Genomic DNA, 26,099 nt, shown 5'->3' with positions numbered 1-26,099 from the left:
GCCTTCACAGAATTGAAAGGAGTTAAGGCCTTGTTCTGTATTAGACTTTGGCTTAAGGGACTGTTGTGGCTGCTTTGATCTTCTAACCAGACCATTCAAACTTTCTCCATATCATCAATAAGGTTGTTTTACTTTCTTCACGTGTAAATACATCATCATGTGTTTACTGGAGTAGTATTTTTAATTTCATTCAAAAACATTTCCCTTGTATTCACAACTTGGTTAGCTATTTGGTGCAAGAAGCCTAGCATTCGGCCTATCTTGGTTTTTGACATGCCTTCCATTTCTAGTTTTTGATTAAAAGTGAGAGACTTGTCACCTTTCATTTGAATATTTAGAGAGAATTGTAGGGTTATTGATTGGCTTAATTTCAATATTATTGTGTCTCAGGGAATAGGGAGGCTGGAGAATAGGGAAAGAGACAAAGGAAAGATGGGTAAGTGGAGCAGTCAAAACACACACAGCATTTATCTTTTAAGTTTGTCATATTATTTGAACATGGTTTGTGATGCCCCCAAACAATTACAATAGTAAATTCAAAGATCATTGATCACAGATCATTATAACAGATATAATAATGAAATCTTTGAAACACTATGAGGATTGTCAAAATGTGACACAGAGACACAAAGTGAGCACATGCTGTTGGATAAATGGTGTTGATAGACTTGCTCAATGAAGGGTTCCCATGAACCTTCCATTTAGAAATAATACAATATTTGCAAAGTGGAATAAAATGAAGTATGTCCATACTCCCATTCCAGACAATACTGACTTCTTAATGCAACAGACATGTTTGGTCTTAATTTTTGTTAATTGATTCTTGTGTTATTTTTAATATTATAGATCCCTCCCTATTGCTTAAAGCATTCTACTTCTCTCCTTTCTATGAAATCAAACTCCTGTAAGTTTCTTCTAATTAATCTTCATTTTCTTTGTTTCAATTATCTCTTAAATGCTGGTGAACTCAACATTTCCCTACCCACTGAATGAGCTTTTTTTGTACCATTAATAAATTTCTTTTTGAAAGAGCTCCACCACTTTTGTGACTTTAACTCTACCTATATGTTTTTATGATTTCAAAAATCATAGCATTAACCATAATCTCTCTAGAGAATATTAAACATTTATATCCACCCAACTATAAGACCTTTCCACTCTGATGCCTCAGGGAATTTTTAAAGTCAAGATGTCTAAAACAGAACTCATCATATTCCTTCCAAAACTGTTTTCCTCTTAAATTCCATATGTTTGTTTATAGTTCTACCAACAACACAGCTATCTAGGAGAAGTCTTATGTGTTTTTTTCAAAAGCCTCTCAACTTTACCCCTACACTTAATCCACAAATTCTACTGGCCAACTTTGTAATTATGCATCAAATCTGGGGACCACTTATTTCTGGGTCCAATCTTCCATTTTAGACCTTCATCCTCTTTGGCTTAGAATTTTCAAACATACTACTGATAATTGTCTTCCAGGATCTTCAAATTTATTCTCCATATTATCAATAGATTGATTTATCTAAAACATTGACCTGATGTCACTCATCTTCTTAAAATCAAAACTTACCATGTATATAAAAATCTAAATTTTCAAATATGTATATAATAATTTTCATGGTCTCACCCCACCTGCTTTTCTAACTTTTTCTCCTCCTTTATACCTTGCATTTTAGCAATAACAACTACTTAGAAGCACTGAACACATCATGCTAAGCCATGATTACATGCCTTCAGCTAAACTCTCCCATCTGCCTTAAACAGATATAATCATGCCATCTTTTCTTTCCCTGGTAATCAACATCTTGTCTTTTAAGACTCAGCTAACATGTCACCTCCTCCAGAGATTCTCCTAACACCTCTTCCTTATTAGGTTAACTATAAGTAATCTATTTTTCACAATACCCTACATAACCCATTAATGACATTTTGAATATTGCAATAAAATATTGTTTTATGTTCCTCTCTCCTTTTAGTTCTTTCTCCCCAAAATAGATATAACTTAAAAGCAGTTTTACTTTTCTTTGTATGGACTTAGCTTGAATATTACCTGATGTGTAATAGAGCTCAATAAATGATGGTTGAAATGAAATAAGAAAGAAAAAGTAACTTAAATGGGTTGCTTTGTTAAGGGATAGAAATATTCCTTCATAGGAAATATTTTAAAATATTTAGACATTCAAATGCCTCTTATATTTCTTAAACTATTCACCAATGGATGTTATCCGGGGAATTCATACATCATGAAGCAATTCCAGCTAAAGTAGAAGTAATCCTTACTCTAATAGTCCATAGTTCTAATTATACTGTGACTCCTTTGGAGCCTAATTTCAGCCTCTAAGATTCTGGCACTGATAGAACTACAACTACTAAATAATCATCTGTGTACAAAGATACAGACAACATTATATATGTCAATTTGTGTTTGGCATTTTATTTCTTAAAGTCGCTGATATTAGATTTCTTCTCTAAAACTATTACCTGTTGTTTAATGCCTCATACATCTTTCCTACCATTAAAGATAGTGTGCAGGCTACACAAAATGAGATAGAATTCAGTTTATACAATCAATCAGGTTACCCAATTCAATCTACACAAAAAGGGACATCACTGATTTTTTAATGTATAGATATATTTGAAAATAAAATTATGAGAAATGAAGTTTGATTTTTTTTTTCAGTTATCTGAGACTTTCAGACTTAGCTATTTTCATTCTTGACCCTGAATCTTTTCTGGAAAGTGCTATGTATTTTCTTTTTAGCACTCTCTCTCCCTGATTAGACTTTTTAAACACTCACCAAAGAAACTTGTGATTAATGATGGTTAGAACTTATTGGACTTGAAGGACAAATGCTTGCTTCACCAGTTAAGGGAACGAGCTAATCAAAATGAAGAAGTGCAGGGCAAGGGAGAACAGGGAGAGAAATGCAGTGAATCTGTATGGATTCGCTTGAAGTGATGAGCTGAACTGTTAACTTTTCATTTACTGCATCACAAACTTGACTCAACGTTTGTCTATATTAAGAATAATGGAGCAGTTCCTATAAAAAAGTGTGAAACTTTTCAAATTAAGCCTCCCCCCTCTTATTTTTATAGCTTCTGGTTGGTATTATTCCAGCTTCTTCGCAGTAAATGTTTCACAATATCTTTCATAGATTGGAAAAAGTTTTCCACCTCCACAGTTACAAATCCTACTCTAACAAACCAAACAGGCTGTCTCTACAGGGACTATACTTCATACTTCAGCACGAAATTGAGACTGAACTTTTTATTTGCTGAAAAGGTGACACAATTTTCTTTTATATGGTGTTATCTCATTCTTTGCCTTTACAGTGACCTTGGAGGAGTGGGTGCCTCAAATATTTCAACGCTAGATTGTTTGTGAACTAGAGATGAATCAGTCTTGAAAAGGAGGCAGAAATCCTTTTTGGTGGAAGGGCGCCAGGTAACAATTCAGAGTTTGCCATGTTGATATTTGCTATGTGTTTCATCAAAAAATTGCACTATTGATAGAAAATCAGGCATCGAGCAATGTAACATAGCTGGCTGTATGTTCTTTCTTTCCAACTAATCTCTGCAAAACAAAAGAGGAAATGGTTAGAAAAACAAGGATGAAAGGTATTATTGCCTGAAAATTTTTATATATGTATAATGTTACTTACTAATTGAAAAAACAAACTACGTACTTCCTACATGATATAGAAAAAATTACTAATCAAAAATTATGCCTACACTGATTTTCAGAAAATTTTTTGTTAAGATATGACATATTAGAATATGATATAAAAGGGGATTTACTGTACTTGAACATTTAAAGTATCCTGGAGGCTTATTTTCCTTTTGCTACTTTTTGTTATCCATAGACTCATTTGCATATTTCTTTAAAATATCTTTGTTCTATATGTGCTAGTTTACCTAGTAAACCTTCACACAGACCAAGCAGAATGACAGCTAGAAGGCGAAACAACACAGAAAATATGAAGTAATCTGGACATTCTTATTTCTATGATTTTTATCGTCAAACATATCCTTCTCTTTCCTTAATAATCTTCTGGAAGGAGAAAGCACTTGTTCCATTTAGAGGTCTCCAGGGGGCGATGAAGAGAAACATCGTGTCCCCTCTGCAAATTACTGAAAGGCTCCAATGCAGTTATGGGAACAATGTTTTTAAAGCTGTTCTCAGACATCAGATGCCTGTTTGATTTGGCAAATTCAATGGCTAGTAATTTTCCCTCAGCTGATTTGCGGGAAGCCCCTCCCTTTCTTATTCCTTCCCCTATTTTCATACACATAAGTTCCCTATGGGCTCACAGTACTTTCAAACATTTTTAGAATGTTCATTTCGTTCTGTTATTAAAAGGACTTTTTATTCTAACATACAAGTGTTTCATAATTTTCCTTTTTAAAAACAGCTCTTTTATGTTTCAGGAAACTATTCTGCAGTATATCTAATGCTATAAATCCTAATACTTAAATGCAGTCTTTAAAAATTGATTTGACATATTCTTATTAGGTTTATTAATATGACTTAACTTCCATCTCATTAATAGAGATTCAAGTTTCCTATCTCATTGTTGAAATTATGTGATGTGTTTTCAGTGCAGCCCGTTTGTTTCTGTAGTCAATTCACCTACTGTACAATCTAGAAATTTAAAAGGAAAAAAGTTAGATTAGAAGCTCAAAAGAAAATACATCTCTAAGACTGATTCTAAACTTTCTTTGAAAAGGCACAAGAAATAGAACAACAAAACCAATGTTGGAAAAGAGAAATAAAGTAGAAGGAATGACACTATCTGATTTTAAGACTTAACGTAATGCTACAGTAATCAAGACATCGGGGTATTGGCAAAAGGATAGACACATTGATCAATGGGACAAAAAGAAAATCAAGAAAATAAACCCACACAAATATGGCCAATTGATTTATGACAAAGGTGCAAAGGCCATTAATAAATAATGGTGAGTTTTGTCAATCAATAATGGTAGAACAATTGGACAACTAGAGGCAAAAAAAAAAAAAAAAAAAAAAAAAAGAACCTCAACCTGAAGCTCTCTCCATATACAAAAAGCAACTCAAAATGGATCAGATCAAAATATAAAATGCAATACTATAAAATTTTTAGAGGAAAAATAGGAGAAAATCATTATGACTTGTCATTAGGCAAAGATCTCTTAAAGATGACACAAAAACATGTTCCATAAAAATAAAAGATTAATAAATTGGAATTCATCAAAATTAAAAATTTTTGCTCTATTAAGGGAACTGCTAAGAAAATTAAAGACAAGATACAGGCTAGAAGAATATATTTTGAAATCACATACTGACCAAGAACTTGTATATGGAATATATATATATATATATATATACACACACACACACACTTACTATTATTGGAAGAAAACATAATTCAGTTAAAAATGGGCAACAGACTTAAACAGATACATCACCAAAGAGGATATATAGATAGAAAATAAACACATGAAAAGATGTTTAACATCAAAGCATCAATTTAACATCATTGGGGAAATACAAATTACAACTGAAATGAGATTCCACTATGAGATTTCTAAGTATGGCTAAAATAAAAAATACTGATAGTATTAAATGCTGATGAGAATGAGGAGTGATTGGAACTCTCATAATTTGCTGCTGGGAATGCAAAATGTTGCGAGTACTCTAAAAAGTAGTTCATCAGTTTCTCATAATGTTAAACATACACCATATGATCCAGCAATCCCACACTTTACCTTAGAAAAATGAAAATTTATGTTTACAGAAAAACACATACACAAATGTTTTTAGAAACACTATTTATAATTACCAAAAGTTGGAGACAGCCAGAAAAGTCTGCAAATAATGAATACTTAAAAAAAATGGTGATACATTCAACTCCAGAATAGCAGTAAAAAAGAACAAACTATTGACATTACTAACAACTTGGATAAATCTCTAAGGCATTGTGCTTAAAGAGCTAATCTCAAAATATTACATACCGTATAATTTCATTAGTATGATATTCTTGAAAACATAAAATTCTGGTATAGTTTAGTGGTTGCCAGAGATCAGGGATGAGGAAATATATAACTACAAAGGAATCATTAAGTTCAAAGGAATTTGGGGGAGTGACAGAAATCTTATATATCTTGATACTGATGGTAGTTACATTACTGTACAAGTGTGAAAATTCTATAATTCTACAAGAAAAAGTGTATTTTGCTGTATGTTAACTTTAAAAATAAAATTTAAAATATGAATCTGTGCAAAAATGAAAATAAATTTGTGTTAATTTTTTTATAAATTCAAAATGTGGGGAAAGACACAGAATGGTTAATTAAATAAAGTTCTTTAAATATGTAATTTAAGAATAACAACTAATTTCAAAGTTTTCTTAGATTTAAGATGAAGAGTAAATGAGATCAAATTTCAGCAGAAAATATTTTGAACATTATTAGAAAGAAAAAGAACTTAAATTAATGACAGATACAGTAGACAGTCCTTCTCTACATACCTAAATTATATGATTAACTTTCTTTAGCCTGGGGATATTCAATTACTCAAGAACTATGAGAATATTCCTTATCTCACATGGTCAGAAACAAAAAACATGGTAGAAATAAAAGACAAATAAGGCAATGGGAGCATTCATAAACAAAATTTTATTGTTTTCTTCTAGAATTCTAATAGTTTTACACCTAAGGTTTAAGTCTGTTATCCACCGTGATTTGATTTTTGTGAGAGGTTCTGAAAGCTGTGGGTCCAGTTTCAGTCTTCTACATGTGGCTATCCAATTTTCCCAGCACCATTTATTGTTTTCTTTCTGTGAATTTTGGTCATACTTTTTCACAAATGTACAGTTTAGGAAAACTTGACTTTCTTTACAAAGATAGTTACTTCACTCTGTTCGATGATGAAAGAAAGAAACAATAGAACATAATCATGCCTTGACAAGGATATCATTAATAGATACAAAGTTAACAAATGTGTATTTGATGGGCACGTTATTATTAAAATCTACTTAAAACATACCTGGATGACTTTTCACACCCTACTGCTATAAAACTGCCAGTGGAACATGGCAGCATTCCCAAATTTCCTTGTTCCTTTTTCTAAAGTCAATCAAAATACTGATAATTGCAGCCCAAACAGTGCAAAATCATTCCTATTTACAGATATATTATATTTCAGTTTATATGAAATAGAAAAATGTCCTTAGTAATAAAAAATTATGGTTAACTGACAACTGCGTAAAACACTGACAGCATAAAGATATTAATGAATAACATAAAATCATCCTGTTTTTATATATAGTTAATCAGTTTCAAAGACTTAAAGTATTGAAAATGGAGTATTAACATATATACTGAATTTAATTGCATCTACTTCTGACAATTTCTCAGTATTTTTCATGAGTAATTGATAGTCTTGTTCATTTTCCTTCCTAGTTTAAACTGACATTTATATCTTTTCTTTTTTTTTTTAGTGGGAGCAGAAATTGTTGCCTTGACCTTGACCTTGACCTTCTTTATATGACCTTCAGTGCTTAGGAAAGTTTAATTCTTTAACTCATTAAATGTTTTATATATTATTTTTATTTCATGTGATTGGTAACAACTAATAATTTTAATGTATCAGAGCCAACATCATGAACATATTTGCTTATTATATAATAAGTTACAGTTATTGTATTCTTATTGCATAATAAATTATAGTTATTAGATTCTGAAAAAAAGGAGTTTTGCTTTTTGTTGACTTTTTTGTTTGTTTTACTGTAATAAGTGTATTATGAGACTAAATTAATTGGCTTGTAATGTTGAAGAATAAGCTTTAAATTATTGTTTGATATAAATTACTTTTAATTCTGTGGGTAGCTCTATATGCCCATGCCTTCCCAAAGAGACCAACAGGAGAAAACAAGGCTACATGGGTCACACTGGTATAAATTAACTATGAAAAGATTGGTATATCCTTTCACCTTTCTGTAATAATATGTTTTGTCCACACTATAGAGGACAGAATGGCATCAGCCTTATTAGGGTTAATATGAAAGTTATTGCCTAGAGATATTTTCACTTAAATGTCACCCAGAGCAGAATTACCTCTTTAATTCATTAGATTCCAGACTCAGGGTTATAAAATAAGCACCAAAAAGCGCCTTTGAGGCCCTCTAATTGTCAACAGACTTCCCCAGAACAATTCATCCCCACAGGTGATAGATTTCTTGTCTTTTTCTTGTTTTTCTTGACTCTTGAGTCTATAAATAATTTCCTGTTAACAGCTTTGTCTCACACTTTGGAAATGATGTTTCCTATGTCTTCTGTGGCCTTGACTTCTGGCTTCCCTTTTTGACCACAAGAATGATATATACCCTTGTAGTTACTCTTTCTATAGCTCCTCTGAGTAAAATTTCAACTACTGTATCCTGGACCAGGGAGCCTGTACTTTCTTAGCAAAATTTTTCAATTAGTTTTATTATTTTTTTTCTCTGAATGTATTACAGTGATTTATAATGTACAAAATGTTTCTATTTCTATTAGTCATTTATATTATGATTGTTATTCATAATAACCAGCTAAGATTCTCCGAACACATATGATAATTCTTATATAAAAGATAAGAAAGTTGAACTTAAAGAAGTAAAGCCTTTTGACTAATGCCTTTCGGCAGTTTCCTAAAGGGTTTAGAGCTTTTACTTAGGCCTGCTGATTCCTTGCCCAGTGCTCTTTTCACAGGTCCACATTATATCTAATTTATCTCCTAGGAGAATGAAACCATAAACAAAAATAGCTGTTTCTTAAAGTTTCTCTTTTTTTAACTTATAAATTCTAAAATTTCTAGCAGTTGTCTTATGGACTTACTTTCTCTTTTTAAGTATAAATTTAATAGCTACACATGTGCCCCTATGCCCTGCTTGAACCCCAAGAGATATATGACTAGGCCTACAAAAACCTGGTAGTAGTCTAATAGGAAGATTTAATATAGTCAGTCTCTTATTTCTCTTCTATTCTTATTAATTTTGCATGAAATGTGCCAATAAATTAACTCTCAGTATCCACTGGTTGTAGGATATGCTGATGCATATGTTTTCTTAGTTTTATGGAGAAGTAAGGAATAGCAGAAGTATAGATAGAGTCAAGAAAACAGGAAAATAAAATGATAAGTAAAGGTAAGGCCAATGCCTGGTTTTCAGGGAAATTTAAAAATAAATTGCTTTAAACATAAATATACTTGACTCATATTTTGATATTATTTCTTTTATTCTGTTTCACTTAGTAAGACATGTTTATTAATCATCTTTAAGGATAGAAGGCACAGTATATCACCCATGAATGCTTGAAAGCTTCTGACTCTTAGTAATGAAACACAAATTTAACCACATAATTGCCAAGGTAGCTTTGATATTTGAATATTTGACATACTGTCTATACTGCATAAAGAACATACACATCATAAGTATAGAATTAATGCTTGCTAATGTAACAATTGCTAATATTATGGAATGAGGTCAATAATATCAGAGAGAGAAATACTTTAGCTCACGTTACATACGCACAGTGGCATAACAATGTGTATATCCTGCTCGTTAAATAACTGAAAGTTTTCTAATTTCTCTGTGTAATTCCAACAATTAAAATCCTTTTAAAAGCCTTCTTTGGTTTTATTTCTTTCTAAATATCATTTTTGTTTTTAATTTTTGTCCTCCAATTAGTATTATTCTAATTCTCTATTTTTTAAAAATGAAGGAAATATTTACCTCATAAAATATATTATTCTTTGGCTGGTAAATGTATTAAATATTATTCCTTTTCTATTTTCTGTGTTTTTTGTCTGTTTTCTTAAATTTTAATCAAGTTTCTTGTTAATAGGCTCAAAATATTTTTTTATCGTGACTTTTCCCTTCAAATTTGTGTTCAGTGCCATAAGAGTTTTGCCTGTATTCTGGAGTGAACTCTCCCCAGTCTTTTGTAGTTGAGATATATATAGAGATAGATAGATAGATAAAGAGACATATAGAATTATAATTGAGGCATAGTTTACTGCCTTTTTCTTGTCTTTTCTTTTGTATAGATCTCGTGGGATCATTGGATATAATAATTAGAATACTGTCAAAATAACAGACAACCCCTTATTCTTCAACAGGCCTAGTTTTGGTTCTTTCCATTAAGCTTGAGGTTTTGATATACCAACATATAGAGACCAATCTCTATTTTTAAAAGAACCTGTATTCTTTATTTTCTACTCTAAAATAATGACAACCTATATTCACATAGTATCTATACACTTTCCAGCTCTCTGATAATTTCAAATTTCTCTTTACTTATTTCAAACATCTTAACAAGTCAGCGTATCTACTTTCTTGAAGTTAACCTGTCTATCTCACCCCCAAGTTAACATTTTATTTTTTCTAGAGAAAAACATTGATGTAAGTATTTTGCAAAGCCTTTCATGTTGTTTTACCTTGCTACAAAATTATTATCTTTTAAGATGGATATTTAAATTTTCAACAAAAGTGTCACATCAAGATTATAACCATTAAGAGGCAGGAATAGTAGCGAGTGGTGGCCCATGTTTCCAAAGACACCAGTCAGCAGTAAATGTCTTGAGACAGGGAACAACTACCTAGAACAGGGCCGATTGCATCACAGATATTCCATGAGTGCCTCTGGATAAACAAAAAGATGAGAAAATTAATCGCTATTTAAACTGGACTTAAAGCAGGCTGTAGTCTATATCAGTGGAGGCTGGTCTTGATTACCTTTTGGTTCACTCGGATTTCAGAAGATATAAAAATCCCTAAAATGCTTCATTTTCCATATTCAGCTCAGTAGTAATAATTATGTAAACACCTCTCTACTCCAACTTCTATACTGGAACAACCTCATCTTTGGCCAAAAGGAATAGTGGGAATGGTAGAAGTGGTACAGTTCAACAGTATTCTTTCAAGATCACTACACTCTCTATCACCAGCACTTCCAGAGAATAAACTGTCATATTTTCCATCTAAGAATAAGTCTCTGCAGTGATATTGATAGGAAGATACATTGATCTTCTCTCTACAATCTACTTGTAATTAGATGGATAGAGACAGATCATTGAGAAAAAAAGACGATGTATGCTATACCAGACATTCTCAAAAAAGCAAGCTTAAATTTGTATATTTACACAAAACCTAAACCCAACATTTCTTAGTCCCGTCCCATTTTTAAAAAATTGTACAAGTAAATAAATTAATGAGTAACTCCTGATTGGATGGTCCTAAGCTGTCATCTTTTATTATGCACATTATCAGGGATATGCAGCCACCTTTTCATGATGATATGTCATTTTAAAGAAGAGAGTTGATTGGCGTCCTAAGCTATATTGTCTGGCATCTGTGTAGTTCTTTTTTGGTAACAATCCTGAGGCTAGGTGCTTTTCTCCCAAGTGTGTGAACCCATATGATGAGTTTCTTACCAAATTATGGAAAAAGTCACAGCCTTTTCTTTCTCTAATCTTACAGATGGTTTTAAATTGAACTGTTTTTCTTTATTTTTAGTTCAAAATCTTTTTACACTTTATATGTTTTTAATCTATTTTTCCCAATATACTATATAAATATTTTAGTCAATTTTATCCTGTATCATTTTACTGCCCAACTAATATTAACTAATATTAATAATAAATTTATATTTATTGAGTACTTATTGCTTTTTGGAGACTTTCATTTATTTCAATTTTGATAAATATTTTTATTGTATGACATGTTCATCTTATTAAAAAATTGGCACTCCAGCAGTACAGTTCAAAGACTAATGACTTTATCCTCAGTTATTTACAAATATATTGAGTGATCCTTCATGCTAGATGTTATTCTAAGTCCTAGGTCCAGAGTTATGACCATGACAGAGGAGGTGCTTACACTTTGACACAGAAATATAAATAATTTTTTTTTAATCTCTGCATATAATGGGGGTAAAAATGTTTAGGTTATGTATGTTCCCCTTGCCTCCCCTCCCCCGCAAGTCAGAGCTTCAAGCATGTCCATCCCCCAGACGGTGCACATCGCACTCATTATGTAGGTATACACCATTCCCTCCTCCCCTCTCCCATTTGCCCAACGCCCAATAAATGTTATTCCTATATGTGCACTTAGGTGTTGATCAGTGAAACCAATTTGATGGTGAGTACATATGGTGCTTATTTTTCCATTCTTGGGATACTTCACTTAGTAGAATGGGTTCCAGCTCTATCCAGGAAAATACAAGAGGTGCTATATCACCATTGTCTCATAGCTGAGTAGAACCTCATGGTATACATATACCACATTTTATTAAACCACTCACGTATTGATGGACACTTGAGTTGTTTCCACATCTTTGCAATTGTGAATTGTGCTGCTATAAACATTCAAGTGCAAATGTCTTTTTTATAGAATGTTGTTTGTTCTTTTGGGTAGATGCCCAGCAATGGGATTGCAGGATCAAATGGTAGATCTATTTGTATCTCTTCGAAATATCTCCATATTGCTTTCCACAGAGGTTGCACTGGTTTGCAGTCCCACTAGCAGTGTATGAGTGTTCCTATCTCTCCGCATCCACGCCAACATTTATTGTTTTGGGACTTTTTGATAAAGACCATTCTCACTGGAGTTAAGTGATATCTCATTGTGGTTTTAATTTGCATTTCCCTGATGATTAGAGATGTTGAACATTTTTTCATATGTTTGCTGGCCATTATTCTGTCTTCTTTTGAAAGTTTCTGTTCATGTCCTTTACCCACTTTTTGATAGGGTTGTTTGTTTAAAATAATAAAAAAATAAGTAAATAAAAAATCAGGGGATTAGAAATAATTACAAAACAGATAATTAAATAAAGGTGCTGTGATAAAGAATGACAAATACTTCACACTCAATGCTCAGGGAAGACTTCTGAGGAGATAACATTGAAGCTGAGATCTGAATTTTTTAAAAATCATTTGTGCTAATGCCATAGGTTTTTCCTTTCTGTATGTTACTTTTTTTTTTTTTTGCATTGTTTCTCTTCTAGGATTTTATGATTAATATTGTCATTGTTGTTATTATTTACTTTTCAAATTTACATATGATAAATTTTACTCTTTTTAATGTACCATTGTGTCAAATTGGATAAATGCCTATAGTCATGCAACCATGACCACAATCAAGATGCAAAACAGTTCTTCACCCCACAAATAACCTCTGTAGCTGCCCTTTATAGTCAGCACCTCCTACCACCTCAGCCCATAACAAACACTAATGTGTTTTCTGTTCCTATTAGAGTTTACTTTTCAGAAATGCCAAATAGATAGGCTCACACTATATGTAATTTTTTTCTGTCTCCCTTCTGTCACTTATGATATGTATTTGAGACACATCCATGTTGTGTGTGTTTCATTAGTTTGTTCTTTATTATTATTTAGTATTTCATTGTATGGATGTGTCATAATTTATTTAACCATTCACCAATAAAGAACACATGTTTTCCCAGTTTTTGACAATAATAAATAAGACCAGTATAAATATTTGCATACAGGCTTTTGTGTGATCCTAAGTCTTCCTTTCTTTTGGTTGAATATTTGTGTGTAGGATTATTGAGAAATATAGTAAGTTCGAGTTTAACTTTACAAGAAAATTCCAAACTAAAATGGTTATATCATTTTTATTCTCACCAGCAACGTATGAGAATTCCTGTTGTTCTGCATCCTTGCTTGCCTTTGGTATTGTAGAGTGTTTGTTTTAGCCATCTTAAATCATAACACATCCTAATAAGTATGTAATGGTATCTCATGGTTTCAATTTGCATTTTCCCAATGACTACTGATTTTGAGCACCTTATTATGCTTATTGATCATCCATATATCTTCTTTGGTAAAATGCCTGGCAAACCTTTTGCCCATTTTCTATGTGGTTGTTTGATTTATTAAAATTATTCCTATTAAGTATTTCTTATTAAATATTTCAAGTTCTTTATATATTATAGATACAAGTTTTTTTAATCAGGAATAAATTTTGCTCATACTCTCTTCCAGCCTGTGTTTTTTCTTTTTGTTTCCTTAACAGTGTGTTCACAGAGTTTTTTTTTTGATGAAATAAAATTTATCACATTTTTATTTTGTTATCATATTCATGTCATCTTTTAAAAAATCTTTAACAAAAACATCCATTGAGAAAAGAGGCTTCACACACTCTCAAATAATCTACTTACTTCTACAAAGTGTTATGAAAAAGTCCAAGTGCCTACCTGAGAGGGAAATTTTCATCTTTTTAGATGATAGCCAGAAAAATATTCTACCTATATTTTCACATCTCATGTCAAGCAAAGACAGCCAAACACTTGTCAGAAATGAGGTTTTGTGTAAAGAAGGAAGAATTGTAAAATTGGCATATTCTTTGAAAAGCAAAGTACATCAACTTTCTCATTCAAATCTAATAAGTTTGTCTAAGTAAACATTATTTAAAACCTTTCAACACATGCAGGAGGAAAGAGCCTTCTTGGACCTTCTTTTATCTGACAAAAAGTAGCAACTCCTGGGAAATAAGACTACTATAAATTCCACTTCAGGGCATATCTAATCCCAGAAGGGAGAATGTGAATAAAACCTACCCAAATCTTTTCTTCAAAGGAGTTGTATGGCCCTGAAGGAGACAGAAAAAACACTTATAACTGTATAGACAAACATTACTGCAAACCTTATCTACTGTTTGTTCTCCTGAAAACTCATGTATCTTTTCAAAAATTTATTTTTTTTCCATAAGTGCCTTTTTCTCTCTTCCTTTCACCTATTAAGATGGTATATAAGCCCCCAAGTCTAGTTACTCCTTTTGAGTTACTCATAGCTGAGTTCTCCCATGTGAATGTGTGATACATATAAACAAACTCTGCTGTTTTTTGCTGGGGATAATATAGGCTAAATTTCATGAGTGGGGATGGGGGTAATGGAGGATAATGCCCATGATACACCAGCAAATTATGTTCACATGGTAGAACAGGGCAAAAAATTGTATGTGCATGCGTATATTCAGAAAGAACAATAACAAAAGCTATCTGCTGATCAAAATAATAAAAAACAATAAAAATGATACATATAAAAATAATATAACAACTACTTACATAGCATGTACATTGTATTAGGTATTGTAAGTAATATAGAGATGAATTAAAGTAAATAAGAGAATGTCTGTAGGTTGTATGCAAATACTATATCATCTTAAATCAGGAACTTGAGCATCTGCAGATTTTGGTATGGGGGGTCCTGGAACCAATCCCCACCATACACACTACACTACTGTACAGTCACTAAAGGATGACTGCATAGTTTTTCTTTTCCACCATACACATAGATGTAAATGACCTCAAGAGCATAAACAGTGGTAAAATGTAGTGGAATAATTAGAATGTAATGAATTTTGAGTATTTATTTCCTGTTTATATTATAATTTATTTAAGTGTATTTTATGTTATAGACTTTATTTTTTAAATGCTGGCTGCATTTGAAAACCATCTTGCAAAATTCCTAAAAATTTAACAGTTGGCTTTCAAAAGACCACAGAAAGCAGCTCCAGCACAACACTGGTCTTGTGCCTTGGGAAGGTTCCCAGAGAGGGAAATGGAGCCTTAGAGTGCAGCAAAGCTGAGCTTACACTGACTCCATGTCTTGGTTAGCCATAAAGAGGAAAAAAAATAACTATAAAAGAATGGTAGATCTCCTTACTCTACCAATAGTAAAAATCTGTATGATATATTAAACTATTTATGTGCCAGGCACAATTCTAGGTTCTGTAGTTATAGCAGCAAACAAGACCAATGAAACCCTTACTCTCGTGGACTTACATTCCAGTAAGCTATTTTTGTTGCCTTATAACCCACTCCTTTTCTTTTAATTTGTTGACTGAGAACCTATAGCTTCTTCTTGGTTCGCTTGGATAAAACCATGTTTATTCTTAGGATATATCCTATCTACTCTGATTTCTCTTTTAAAATGTACTCATTCTCCTTTTGGGGGGGAATTCTCAATTTTTTTTTTTTATCTTCTCACTAATTCCTTTCTTGTTTCTTATCACTAATTTGTTTTTCTAATTCTGTTTTCATTGCTTAAAAGAAACATTGGGGGAAAGGTTAGCAAACATATTTCTAGTCCATCATCTTAAACCGGAAAATATTATCTCACAATTTCAAATGAAATCGTTAATCTAAATGGGATGAATTAGAAAAGTTCTGTCCCTTTATGAAAGTTATTATGGCAGCCTACAAAGATTTCTTTAGTCTTGCAGAACAACATATGTATTTGCTTAAATAAAGATAAAAATAAAAGAAATTCAACATTAGAGTAAAAGGCTAATTGGGACCTAATAGAGTATATTATTTCATAGCTTCTCTTAAATTGTCCAAAATATTCATGCAATTTTGTCACATACTTGGTTCCAAGGTGTTATAAATTTTTACTCATGTACTAAAAATGCCAATAAATATAAAAAGCATAGGAAATTTTCTCTTTGATATCTAGCCAGTTAAAAATTTTAACTGTCTTTTTAAAACAGGTTAATGTTTATTTCATGGGCAATAGGAACCCTACATGCTAAAACTTAAGTTTAATTTAGAAGCCATTTAGTTAATACTATTCAGAGTTTTAAGCATATATTGATTTCATCAGTTTTCATCTCAGATTGTTGTGATGCATTAAATATGTAACTACAGTAAAAAGGTATGAGTTTAATTCCTTTTATATGTAAAGTGGAAATGCTTTATTCTACCTAGATTAGGGTAGAAATTCAACTGGGATCCATCAAAGTATAAATTTTGTTTGGTTAAAAAGCTTACATATTGACAATTAAGCATTAAAAATGTTCATTCTTTTGCATCTCATTCTCAAAGATGCAAAGTGACTTTTGTGATTCATTGATCAAGGAAAACTGGATGAATTACATCTTTGAATAATATTATTTTACATCTTCTTTCTTATTTTTAATCTCTCTACTGCCCACAAGCACCTTTAAATCACTGCTTTTGATAATGGCAAAGATCAGCCTTACTTCTTTTACATTTCATCCAAAATGATGAAGAAGTTGTCAAATCAAAATGGCGAAAAGTAAATTAATACCCTGTTAGAGAAGGAACTATTATTTGTATTTAGGTTGTACATAGTACAAACTGCTTTCAAGGCTTTTTCTAGTTCTTTCACAAAGTTGCTTAAACAAATAAAATCAAGAAATAAAAAAAAATGCTATATAATTACTTATGGATGGCATATGTTAATTTTAAGTAATCTGACTTTACATTGTCAACACAGATATACTCTAGTTCATTTCTGTACTTGCTATATTTTCTTTTTTATACAATTAGTTCTTGTGTTCTTGTTCTTTCTGAGTAACGCTGCTATATAGAGACACCTGCTGGGAAATAAATGAACAGAAGAAAATACAAACCTGTGTTTTGGAAACAAGAAAAGCTTCTCTTACATAATTTAAGCATACTTTCCTCAAACAACATATTTCATTTCAGAGTACACTTGTCTCTGAAAAATATCAAAATTCACCTATACCTGGAGCTTTGCTATTGATCTAAAAATCTCTACCCCAGCATGAAGTTTCCAGAATCTACATACAGAGATACTTGCTATATAAAATAGGTATATGACACAAGAAAGTTGTAATAAACCTATTTCATTCAAGTAGTTTATTAGGTGCTCACATGTATTTTTAAAGTAATTTTAAAAACAATTTTTTTCAGAGTGACTAGAACTTCTCTTATTAATATTTTTACACCTTAATTTTTATTCAAAACATTTGCTAAAGTAAGGCAAACTTTTATCCTTGACTGGTTTAACATAACTATTTTGCATTAATGAAAATGGTCTTTTGAAAGTCTGTTTACATAAATCTTTGTTGTCAATTTCAATCTAAGTGAGTCTCCCAATTGTAACTCAGCAGATTAAAAGCATTGCAAATTAAATGTAAAAAGTACTGTGTTTAGTAGAAAACCATCAATTAGGTATTTTGATTGTGTTCCAAACTCCAGGCCAAGCTTACCTTTTTCAGAATTATGTTGATGTCCCGTGTTTTGTAAGATTATAAGATTTAAAGATGATATAGGCATATCTAATTCCTTGAGTGACTTTATTAATAACAATTTCCTTTATATGCTTTGCTAGCTATCAAATGGTAGGGCAAGATTTTAGCCAGGTTTGGAGCGCAGCTACTACAGCAGTTCTCAAGTGATATTCACCATAATTCAGCTGAACATGGACCAGTCATGTGTGGAGAATGGATGACAGCAGGATTTCCAAGCACCTGCTCTCTGCTCCCAAGCAGATAGGGAAAATACATTATATGGTGACAAACTGATATCTGGCCTCCAACCATGTGGCAAAGATGCTGACAATTGCTAAGAGACCAACCAAAGATATCATGATTTGAGATGGGGTGAGCATCGTATAATTTAAGGGAAGAGAACACAACTTGAGAAATCACAGTTATGTAAAAAGAAAATACCCATTATACTTGATATTAAATGACCTTAAAAATTCATATTGTTCTATTCAGATCAAATATACAAACCCACTCTAAGATTTCAAAAAGCATCTTAAAAGAAAGAATAGATTACAGGGTAAGAACATAGACTCTGGAATCAGACAAATTCAAGTTCACCCCAGTGAACTTAGTGTCTCTAGCACTAAGAAGCTGCTGCAAGGTCTTTAACCACCCTAAATAGAATTTTCCTCATTAGCATAAAGGAGATATTAATGGTACTATTAGGATGATTGATATTAAATACAATAATACATATAAAGTGCTTACTGAAATATTTAGTACATGGTAAGCATTCAACATTAACTTTTACATTTTAATGTTGATCATCAGCTATAGGGGAAGTTTCAATAAATCATTATACACATCATTTTGACTACTTTTGTGGAATTACAATGACATCATTATTTAGGTTCCTTGGAGGAAGTGTAAACAGAATCATAAATAGTGGCTTGTAGAACATTATCAAATCAGTTGGAAAAATTAGACTGAAGGGTGTATTCTAAAAGATACAAGTTTTAGGTATATTGACATTACATAGCATTACACATTGCATGTGTTATATTCAATCATTTTCAATAAAATTAAAAATTATATTGTGCCAAAATTTATAAACATACTATCAAAAGGAAAATCCTGTGTTAATTATGAATTATTTGAATTCTACTTCCACCCTGCCATTGATATTTAAATGACTTCTTGTGGGCCTATCCCCATAGTCTATGAACCCCAGAAATTTAGAGTAGTATTGCATTCAATAGTCATGGAAGTCCAAGGGAAAATATTGAAGGACATTTTAGTTGGATGAAGGGAGGGATATATACCTACATGATGGGTGCAATGCGCATGACCTGGGGAACAGACACGTCTGGAGCTCTGGCTTGGGGGGAAAGGCAGAACAGGAGCAACGTATGTAACCTGAAATTCTGTATCCCCCATAACAAGATGAAATAAAAAAAAAAAACTAAGAAAAAAAAAAATGACTGGAGATGCATCACAGTGTGAATCATAACATTCATTATTTATTATGGGATTTGAGATTGGAAAATTAAGTTGTTAATCTAGCATACTTGAGTAAAAATCAGTGGACAATTGCAAGCTAGAGACCCTAAGTAACATCGATGGTATTCATTTTCTATTCTTGTGTAAGGAAATGAACTCTGATTTGCAAGGTTTTTGTTTTTATTTTGCATATATACTACTGGGCAAAAAGAGAAGAGGAGCTTGGAAAAATAGGACAGTTTACTCTGTGTCATATTTGCCTTTTTGATTTGTTTGATATTTTTCTTAGAAATAAGTGAAAAAATAAAAAAATATGATCCAGTGACACTAATTTAAATTTTTTGCTATATAATGCCAATGAGTATGTTTGATATACTCTTTTCCTTAAGCAATGGTATTACAAAGGGACAATCTTAAGGAAAATAGATGATAGATAGTATAAGTATAAATATACAGATAAAATAGAAACTAGTAGATGCATGGTTACCATTAAACGTTCTTTTGATTATGTGGGAAAATAAAAGATAGGAAAAGAGACAACTGGTAAAAATTAAGGAGAATAAAACAGAATGAAAGATTAAGAAAAGTTTAATAGCAAGATATCAGTTTGGGAAAACTTTATAAAAACATTACTTTTGGCCAATTATTTTTCTTTAGAAGCAGAGGGCAAATTATAAAATAATAATTTAGTGTTATGCCTATATTACTTTAACTAAGCACTTTTCCTGCATGTACCTTCCAAACTGGACCCAGATATAAGCAAGACTAAACTCATTATTGTCCCCAGAAGACAGCATGAATGTAAATCGGCTAGAATATAAGGCTCAGGGTAACTTTTGGGCTAGTAATAAAATTCATGGTGCTTAAATTGCTCACTTCTAATGCATATTTTACAAGTCTCAGAGGAAACCTCTGAAACTCATAGATTTTGCCCCTTTTCTCATTACAGTATTTGATGCACTTTCAAACTCTATAAGATGCATTTAATACTTTGTATAGCACCAGAAACTTCCTATCTGAAAGGAAGGTGCCATACAACCATTTCTATTTATAATAGTCAATTTTGGATTGCTGAATGAGAAAACTAAGGAAAAGTGTGTTCAAAGTCATCAGGGTCTAACATCAGAAAGAGCTCAGTCTTCTAACTTACACTGTGGTGCTGGCTTTTACCACGTGGTCCCTTGGTCTAGTGAATTAAGAATGCTTCTGTACCCATCAGCACCTTATGTCCTTTCAACAGATTTTTCTATGGTAGTTAGGTTACAAGTTCATCCTGATTGGTTCATACTTTCATTCCTTGCTCTCTGTTTGGCAATATGTTTTGATGTTACTGAGTGATGGCTTATGGCCATGAAAGAGCTCTAAGCTTACGGACTATACTGGATTTGAAGATATGACCTTTATTCCATTGTTATCACTCTTAAAATAGCTTATCAAATGAGCCAAAGGAAACAGAGAAACATTCTGTGGGATACAGAAGTGTCAGGTAAAGTAATAAATCTTTTAGATTCTACTCTAGAATCTTGCTTTCATTTGGAAGAAGATTAATTAACTCAACTTATAATCATTATGATTATACCCCACTTACTTTTAGAGATTTCCACATTCTTTGAGTGAAACCTGAATTTAAATCAGGTGGACTTTAAATACTTTCTAATAAAAAAGTACACACCATCATAGTCTGTTTTGTGCTGCAGAAGGTACAGAATACCTAAAACTGGATAATATATAAAGAACAGAAAGGTATTGGCTCACCTTTATGGAGTCTGGGAAGCCCAAGAGTATGGCACTGGCATCTTGTGAGGGCCTTCCTGCTGCATCATCCCATGGTGGAGGTCAGAAGGGCAAGAGAGGGCAATTGCAAGAGAGCAAGAGGCGGCCAAACTCACTTTTATAACAAACCTGCTCTTGTGATAATGACATTAATACACTCATGAGGGCAGAACACTCATGACCTAATCCCACCTCTAAACGTTGTTGCATTGGAGATAGTTTCTAACACATGAACTTTGGGATACAGTCAATCATAGCAACACCTATCAAAAGTGTAGATAAACATTAAGTAGGCAAGAAAACAACAATTTGGGGTTTTGTTGGGGAAGTGATTGAGAATTTATTTATATTACCTTCATTCTAAAAGAAAGATATCTTTGCTGGGTATAGAATAATACATTGATAATTATTTTCTCTCTTGGAAAGCTAAAAAAAATCATTTCACTATCTTTTAGCTTACACTGCTGAGAATTTAGCTGCTGCTTCTTCAAAGCTAATGTGTATTTTCATCCTGAACCCTCCACAGGGGTTTTGTAACTGTAAGTTCACCATAATATGTCTAGGTTTGATTTCTTTTAATATTTCTTATAGTCAGGATTGTCTGGACTTTTATATTTATGCTTCAGTGATTTTCATCAATTCTAGGACATTTTCAGACAATATGTAATCAAATGTTATTTTATGCCACATTTTCATTGCCCTTTTTTCTGCATTATTAATCAAACATTTTCCTTCTATCTTCCATGTTTCTTATCCTTTCTCATATTTCTTCTTATCTTTGCTTCTCTGTACTTATTTTGAAATAATTTCTTCAGATTTGTTGTTAAATTCTCTCTTTTTATTTTTATATTTATTTTATTATAGAATATTATGAGGGTACAAATGTTTTGGTTACATAAATTGCTTTGTATCATTTGAGTTAAAGTTATAAGTGTACCCAGCACCCAGATAGTGTGCATTGTACCTGTGAGGTGTGAATTTACCTATTCCCTCCTCCCTACTCCAACCTGCTTGATTTCTGATGAATGTTATTTCTATATGTGTTCATAAGTGTTGATCGATTAGTTCCAATTTAAAGGTGAGTACATGTGGTGTTTGTTTTCCCATTCTTGTGATACTTGACTTAGAAGAATGATTTCCAGTTCTATCCATGTTAATACAAGAGGTATTAGTTCACCATTTTTTATGGCTGGGTGGTATTCCATGGTATACATATACTACATTTTATTAATCCTCTCATGTATTGATGTGTACTTGGGTTGTTTCTACATCTTTGCAATTGTAAATTATGCTGCTGTAAACATTTGAGTACAGATGTCTTTTTTGTAAAATGTCTTTTTTCCTTTGGATAAATACCCAGTAGTAGGATTGCTGGATCAAATGGTAGTTCTACTTTTAGTTCTTTGAGGTATCTCCATATTACTTTCCATAGAGGTTGTACTAGTGTACAGTTCCACCTACAGTGTATGAGTGTTCCTATTTCTCTGCATCCATACCAGCATTTGATTTTGGGGTCTTTTTGATAAAATCCATTCTCACTGGAGTTAAGTGATATCTCATTGTGGTTTTAATTTGAATTTCTCTCATGATTAGAGATGTTGAACATTTTTTCATGTTTGTTGGCCATTAGTCTATCTTCTTTTGAAAAGTTTAACATAGTGCTGGAGGTCCTAGCCAGAGCAATTAGACAAAGGAAGGAAATCAAGGCTATCCAAATGGGGGGCAGAAGAGGTCAAATTATCACTCTTTGCTGATGATATGATCTTATATCTAGAAATCCCCAAAGATTCTGCCAAGAGACTCCTGGAATTGATAAATAAATTCAACAAAATTTCAGGTTACAAAATCAGTGTATACAAATCAGTAGCATTCATATACACCAACAGCAGTCAAGCTGAGAACCAAATCAAAGACTCAATATATTTCACAATAGCAATGTAGAAAACAAAATGAATTTACCAGACTTCAAGCTATGCTGTAAGGCTATAGTAACCAAAACAGCATGGTACTGGCACAAGAACAGAGACATAGACAAATGGATCATAACAGAGAACCAAGATATAAATCTATCCTCATATTGCCACCTGATCTTGGACCATTTAAACTGGATTCCTGGTTTAAGAATTTTGAGTGCATTACGGTAATGCTAACTTTGCATTTGCAAAATACAAGGTGTATGATTACAATTTCTAACGTATACTTTACCACTTCACTGTTAGGGGAGGAAGGTTTATTTTGTTTCATCCTTGCCCTGAAAGTATAGTCTACTAGAGCTCCAGTTTTATGGATAGCATGTTGCCTATTAGACTTTGCTTATTCCTAAGCTTTGATCCTTGTAATCTTTGATCTAAAATGCAGTCAAAATCTAAGGTAACTTTTACTAGATTCAGTAAATTTCCAGTGGTCTACTTAGCTCTCTTAGTTCTTGCTTTCTTTTAGATTATTGCCTGGTAATTTCTGATACTGTCTCAGTGCTTTTAAAAAAATATCTTAAAACATCTTATCTAACATTTTTAGTTGTTTTGATGGAAGAGTTGGTCCAAATCACCTAGCCTGTTAAATATGGGCATAAAGCCCTACACTTTTTTTCTGCTCTACTACTGTTTAGGGTCAATATATTTTAATCAAATAAGTTGCCTTTCCAAGAAACTAAAATTACAAGTTTTGTGAAGAATACAGAAGTAGAATAGTAAAAACAACAATATAAATGTAGTGATAACTTTTATATAGAAAAATGAAAAACTAAGCCTATATAAAAATGTATGTGTGTATTTTAATTTTGGAATATGAAAAATACTGTCTTAAACTGTGTAGAAACGACTTATGTTAGGCTGCAAAAAAGATTTTAGCTTGAGAAATAGGAGCAGTGCTAGGGAAAATCTACTTTACCAAGTCCTTTAGATATATTACCATCCAACAACAATAGTAGCTATTATTTGAGTGGACTTTGGAGGCCAGGTAATTTAAATAGATTATTTTACATAATTTTCACAACTGCCCTATAATTATGCCCCTTTCAAAGATAATGAGGTAAGTCCAGAAATATTAAAAAATTATTCAAGCCCATAACATAACTAAAGAGTGAAAGAACTAGTTTCAAATCTGGGAAATCTCATTCTAGAGCCCATTGGACTTGTATTCAAGGACATATGAAACTTTAGATGTGCTCATGTTCTATATAACAATAAAACAGATAACCTTCCCAGCCTTATGAAAACACATACAGATGTAGAAATCTAGTTGGAAATTTATTCATAACTTGTATTTGGAAAAAAAACATAAACTCTCACACACTACTTTATTATCTTCACAGTATCAGATTTACATATTCTTATTTTTCTTATGTGAGATGCTTAATCTGGAGTTTTCACTTATAGCCCTGTCATTCTTAACTCAATTGTAATCAGACAAGAGTCTCACTCTTTTAGTTCTTGGATGTAGGTTTAAAACAATAAAAAATTATCAAAGTCAAGACCAATGTATGTGATATTATTTTACCCACATGAATTATCTCTGATTAACATTACAATGAAGTATATGAACTAACGCATTAATAATTGACTGTTTATTAAAAGGGCATTCCAAATATATCTGTAATCCTCTTAAATAAAGTAAACTCTAACTATTTTCTATTAATAGTCTAAGATTGTCTTTTAGTGTTCAGCTTCATCCAATGAGGTTATAGACTAAGCAATATTATTTCAGTATCCTGGTGATAGCAGTTAACCTGGATACCTAATGAAAATCTCATGCAACCAGACTTTCACCTCCAGCTTGAATTTCAAAGACAACCTGAATATTTTAAAATAAAATTAGTTTGATTATTTTAATGCAAAATATATTAAAATACTGAATATAGCCTATGAAATGATTGATGTATGACATTATCATTACACGAAGCTTGATTGATATAGTTGGGATTTCCCCAGACAGGGAGTCTATATCATAAATAAGATTATTTCAAAAATATTAAAGAAATATGAAGAAAATGAGAGGCAGGCTGAGATGGGGAGGGAAGAGACAGCCTGTTTATTATGCAACAATCTAAAACCACTAGAAGATAGGTTAGTTAAATATAATTTCCTACATTCAATCTGAGAAGAATTGAGAAAAAATAATTTCTCAAATAAATCAACACCATCAAAATATGAGAAACTAATAACCAAAATTGAAAAGAAACATCTTCCTCTCTGACTAGTCTGTGTAGACTGAAATTTAAATCACATATTCTTAAAATATACACTAAAAACTGTTCAACCATTTGTGATTCAAACAAAAACTTGCCAGCCTTTGGTCTTGAGCTCAGTTGGGGTCATGATCTATGTTTTATTTAGAAATGGCTTAATATTTGTATTATAAACAAGGAAAACATAAGCTCTTTTTTTCTTTTTTGCTTAAAACCATATATTTGTTTGCTATGTGTCCTAGAAAGGAGAAATAGTAGTGTATATTAATCTTCCACATCAACTACACAAGAAACAGTAATAGGCCTGGGAATTTTATCCCTACTGTAACCACAAGCTTAAATGAATCAAACAAGCTGTTCTGAGATACCGTGACTGGTTGATTTAAGATTCAAATGACTGAAAAAGTTCACCAAACTTATTTTCCTTGTTTTCAGAATACTTGACACATAGTTCTTCAAACCTATCCAAGCCATTATTAAATGACATGAAAGGTGTTTACTGCTTCAAAAGGCAGCCTACCAGAATATTGCTTTTTTTCCCCTCTGAGCTACACAGTCCTTTAAATGGCACTTTCTATAAATGCTATATCTTTTCTAATAAGAAGCAATACTGTGATCTC

The sequence above is a fragment of the Eulemur rufifrons genome, chromosome 2 (genome assembly GCF_041146395.1).
Source record: "Eulemur rufifrons isolate Redbay chromosome 2, OSU_ERuf_1, whole genome shotgun sequence".
In the NCBI taxonomy this organism is placed as follows: domain Eukaryota; kingdom Metazoa; phylum Chordata; class Mammalia; order Primates; family Lemuridae; genus Eulemur; species Eulemur rufifrons.
The sequence above is the reverse complement of the archived record's forward strand: the minus strand, read 5'-3'. Positions refer to the sequence as shown.